The sequence below is a fragment of the Triticum aestivum genome, chromosome 6B, assembly GCF_018294505.1.
Source record: "Triticum aestivum cultivar Chinese Spring chromosome 6B, IWGSC CS RefSeq v2.1, whole genome shotgun sequence".
Taxonomy (NCBI): domain Eukaryota; kingdom Viridiplantae; phylum Streptophyta; class Magnoliopsida; order Poales; family Poaceae; genus Triticum; species Triticum aestivum.
In genome coordinates this window covers 237,342,347-237,347,724 of record NC_057810.1, presented here as the reverse complement: position 1 = coordinate 237,347,724, position 5,378 = coordinate 237,342,347, and positions in this window count along the sequence as shown.

The following is a 5,378-nucleotide window of genomic DNA, read 5'->3' as shown; positions in this document are numbered from 1 at the left end:
ATGTCAAGACGTATTCCGGAGAATACGCCTACACTCGTACCACTTCGGGCGCAAGTAAAGAGGCTAACAGCGGGCCCCACACGTCACTTTTGGAGAGAGGGGGAGAGGAAACAGGGGACAGAGCGCTTTGTCGGGGCTCTCTCTGGCGAGGAGGGCTTGGCGGCCGGTTTGAGAGGGAGGGATGGGTAGCGGAGGCTCTGGCGCACCTGCCTGTACCCGTGGCTCGATGAGAGGTGGTCGGACAAGGCCGACATGAGCTTCTCCAGCGGCTGCAATAGACGGAGCTCGCCAGAGATGAAGAAGACCACGAGAACACGCGGCTTCAGGGGCTCCAAGGGGGTCAGCTAGCTCTAGAGGTTCACTAGGGAGTCATCGGAGAAGTGGGTTGAGCTCGAGGAGCAGTGGGGAGGTGGGGGCAGAGAAATGGGATCGCTGGTGAGCTCGGGCGTGGGACGGCGGCTAGAGGCCTGCCCGGCTGGGCTGCAGCTTCCTACGAGGTTGTGGAGGTTGAGCCGGTGGAGAGGTGAGGAGAAATGAGCTCAGGAGGGGTCTATTTATAGGCGAGGCCGAGGCGGAGCTCGAGACCTTGCCGGAGTCTCTGGACGTGGCACATGGCGACGAGGAGTGTCAGTGAGCACGGGGGGAGTGGCCAGGGCTCACGTGGCCACTATACGAGCTCGGGGACGAGCACAGGACACACAGGAGGGCATAACGTCGAGCATGGGGGCACTATGCGCTTCTGGCGCTGTGCGCGTGTGATCGCTACAACGTCTTCGGCGTTGGCGAGCGGCAGCAAGGGATTTAGGGCGGCGAAGCGAGGCTGGTGGTGCGGTGCGGCATGCTGGGCTAGGCGCTAAACCGAGCACGAGCTCAACAGAGGCTCGTGTGCAGCTCAGTGCGGCAACAACATGTCTGAGCCCGTGTCCTCACGCGGTTACCACTTGCATTGTGGCATTGTGACGCCCAGACGAGGCCAAACTATGTCTAGGCTATTGACCGTGGAGTGTTTAGGTCAGGAGAGGAGTGAACAAGCCACGAGGATGAAAGAGTTGATCACATGTATGACTGAAAGTTTCTGGATAGAAACTTGTGTCTTAAGTTGTGATCAAACTAAGAAGAGTTAAGAGCCGAGCTTTGGGGTTTAGTGTTAGGTTACTAAGGTGCAGATGCTCAAGAAAATTCAGCTCCAAAATATCAAGGAATAATGCACTTGCTGTACAAACTGCATTTTTAGGTCAGAATGCAAATGATTTTTCGTAGCAAAATTGGGCCACATGACCACTTAATATTTTTGCATAATATGATGAGGCACTATCCAAAGGGTGTGTGTGAATTTTCTCAAATTTTCGTAGGCAAGAAACATAGGGATTGCTTTGGAGTGGGAATGAAAACATTCCATTTTCAAGGTGAAAATGAATATTTTCTTTAGAAGAATTTTTTTCTAAAGCAATGTGAGGATGAATGAGAAGCCATGAGAGGTTGTGGGAGGTGAATGGAGCCACTTGGGTGAAATTCAAGACAATGCCCAAGTGTTTAGTCCAAATGAATTAACTCAAAATCCAAATAAAAGCAAAAGGCAAGGAAAACTCATGAAGGCAAAAACCAGGGTGTCACAAACCTCCCCACTTAAGATGAATCTCGTCCTCGAGATTTGGTTGCTTGGGAAAACAATTCTGGATAAGACACCCTCAAAAGTCCTCTCTTTCCCATGTTGCTTCTTCCTCGGTGTGATGCTCCCACTGTACCTTATAAAATTTTATCACCTTACCGCGAGTGACTCTTTCCATCTCTTCCAATATTTAGAATGGTTTCTCCTCATACGTTAAATCCTTATCAAGCTCTAGCTCTGCCACATCAGTCCTTTTCTCAGGTGGAGAGATACACCTTCTCAACTGTGAGACATGGAACACATTATGTACTTCTGACAATTCCAGTGATAGTTCCAACTGATAAGACACTATACCAACTCTGGACATCACTAGGAATGGGCCAATATATCTAGGTGCAAGTTTTTCTTGGGGTCTGAAACCTCTTGACGCCTTTCATGGGTGTGACTTGGAGGTAAACATACTCTCTGGGTTCAAAACTGATCTGTCGGTGCTTGGAATCATAGTAGTTGTTTTGTCGGGACTTAGCCACCTGTAGTCTGTCTTGGATCTCTTTGACTTGTTTTCCAGCCTCCATCATTAAGCCAGTTCCGACAAACCCTTGAGGTTCGAACACTGGGGTGCGCGCGGAGATTCGACCCTCTGCCGGCTCGCTCTTCACTGACTCGCTAAGATCTAAACTACTAAACTGAACAGCACAAGGGACACAAGATTTATACTGGTTCAGGCCACCATTGTGGTGTAATACCCTACTCCAGTGTGTGGTGTGGTGGATTGCCTCTTGGGCTTGATGATGAACAATACAAAGGGAGAACAACCTCGCGAGGGTCTGTTCTTGGCTGGCGCGATGAACTGCTAGGGGGAGTTCAGTCGCCTCTCTCCCTCTCTCTCTGTGTCTTCCTATCCTTGTTCTCTCGATGCCTCTTCGTGTCTCTACCTTGGGGTGGCTAGTCCTATTTATAGGCAAAGGCCCTGGGCCTCTTCCCAAATATTGAGCGGGAAGGGCGCCAACAATTGGCCATTTTGAAGGGGAACAACGGGTACACTTATCCTGACTAAAGTTGGTCCTCGCCTGCCAAAGGCTCTGGTGGTGACGCCGGCTTGGGCTACACAATGACTTCCTTCTGGCCGTTGGGCTGGTCTTGGTCTTGTTGCACCGAAATGGACGCCTTTGCTTGATGCTCTCGCCCGCGCTTGCTCCCTTTGCACCAAAGAGGAAAGGAGGACACTACGCGGGCTGGCGCCCGACTGGCGCCCTTGGTCGTCATGGCTTGCGTCATGGGCACCTCGCGAGGTACACCGCCTTGAACTCTCCGCCTCCTCATGAGCCAGCCTGACGAGGCCGTGACTGAGGAAGCTCCTTGCCGTCCGCCCCGCGAGGCTTGGCCCCTCGCGAGGGTCTTGAGCTTGCGTTGATGAAGATGGGCTGTGCTGGGCCTCCTTCGAGCCACGCCGCAGGTAGGCAAGTCTGGGGACCCCCGTTCCCAGAACGCCGACAGTAGCCCCCGGGCCCACGGCACGCCCGAACTTGGCTGAGCAGAGAGGCAAAAAGGCAAGTGCGAAGCGTCGCGGGCCCTAATAGCCTGCGGCCTTGGGCACCGCATGGCTATCGATTGGTCGGGGGCGACTCCGCTTCCCCATGACGCCTTGGTAACCGCACGGATTTGACAAGTCCCTACATGCAAGGCGGGTCATGATTACTTGTGATCGTGGTGGTCGACGGTTGGCCTCCGCCGGCTATAAGTATGGAACGGCATGCGCCCTTCCAGCCTATCCCCATTGCTTCTCCTCCTTTTCCATGGCTCCACCAAGGAAGTTTTCGGCCGCAGAGAAAGGGAAGGCTCGCCAGGTCGAGTCTTCCTCTCCCCCGCCCAAGCGCGGTCGAGGTCGCCCTTGCAAGCATCCTGTGGCCTCCACGGCGGTCCCCCATGGTCGCGGAGGTGGCTCTCAGCGCGGCGACGAGCGGCTGGCCATGGTCGGCGGGCGTGCTCCGGCCGTGCGACCCCCGAGGCCGCGCCTCCACACTGCGGAGGTGCTGCCGGAGTTCATGGTGTGGGCGGTAGATCCGTCCGGCGCCCGGCTTCTGCTCCCTCGCTTCCTCTTGGGTGAGCTCCCAGCTGGCGCCCTGGGTGGCCTCTGGCTCCAGGCGGATGGCTGCTGCAGCCGGGCTTCATGGGCTTCTCTGAAGGTCTCTGCTACAGGGAACCTGTCCCTGACCCGCGGCTGGCAGACGTTTGCTCGTGCGCGTGGTCTCCGCCGCCGGTGCTCCCTACACTTCAAGTACGACGGCGACGCCACCCTCTACATTAGGTGTTTGGGGAAGATGGTCGCCGCATGGGGTGCTGCCCTGAAGACGACGACCGCGGCCGGGGACTCATCCCCGGCGTGGACGGAGAGGGCAGCGCGTGGGCGGCTGGCGACGCCCGTGACTCCTCAAGCTTCACCAGTTCTTCTTCGGGTGGTGACTCTTCTAGCAGCGGCCGCGGCCAGCCCCCACGCCGCCGCACCTGCTTGGAGGGTGGCAGCGGGTCTGCTCGCCGTCGCGCCCCGGTGAAGCATGAGAGGGAGTCCGCCTGAGCTCTGGAGGCGGCTTGCGTCTTCCAAGAGGGCCGGCACGGGACGTGCTTTGCCTGCTTTTGCTCTTTTCCTTTCTTTTCTCCTGAGGAAAAACGACAGCAATGTGTGGCCCCGTGGGGGCGCGTTTGGGTTAACGTTGTTAATCATTGTACTGCTTTTGTTATCCCGATACTGTTCCTTTCTGTTGTATGCCCATCCGCAAGGAATCCCTGGCCTCGGCCGCGGGGCGACCGACCCAGGCCCCGTGTTCGCGTTGTGGTGCCCGTGTCGGTGTACTAAAGAAGGGGTACCTTAGTACCCCGAACTTGTGCACGGGCAGTCGCAGCGTCCCGCGGCAGGGCTTGCCGGGCGTCCGCCAAGATCCTCCGTCGTTCCTATTTGATGCCATTCAAGAACAAAGTGCTTAATTGAGAAGACAAGGCCCCGGCAAGAGGAGCTCGCCGGGAAGGACGAGGCCCCGGCAAGAGGAGCTTGCCGGGAAGGCCAACCAAGGCTTTTCAAGAGGCTTGCCGCGACGTGCCCCGCGTCCCGGCAGGGTCCGGCGGGCGACAAGCTTGCGGGTGCAACGAGACAACGACCGCTGCAAGGTGCTTGCCGCGGCGAAGCCACCACTCTGCGCCCACGCTCCAGCGCATCCGACGACGTGTCGCCCCAAGATCGTTCCTGGTGCACGTGTCGGGCGGCTGTGTAGCCGAGCGGTGCGAGGTGACAAGTGGAGATGACGAGAAGGCCATCGTGGCGATCGGTGGCGCCCTTAACGGTCGTTTTCTGCACTGTTTGGGCGACCGGACGGGCATTAAATGCCCTTGTCCCCTGCCGTCAGAGTTAGGTAGGGGGCACTGTAGAGGGCGGTTGTACCAACCCCTCTTTTTACTTTTTTACCCCTCTCTGCGTTGCCACCTGTCGGTGACCCCTTTAGCCTATAAAAAGGAGGCCCATGCGCACGTAGAGGGGGTTCGACTCATTCGAAACTACAAGACACCCATGCTCTCGAGCAAGAACAGAATATAGACACTAAGCAGCAGTAGGAGTTTTATCTCTCCGGAGAGCTCCGAAGCTGGGTAAAATCCCTCGCGTGTATCACCTCGATCTGCTCTTCGTGCGCCCTCCGCTCCCTGCCGAACCAAAAAGGGGCCCTGCCCTATAGGTGCTCGTTCCCCACGACATCTTTGGCGCGCCAGGTAGGGGGCGTCG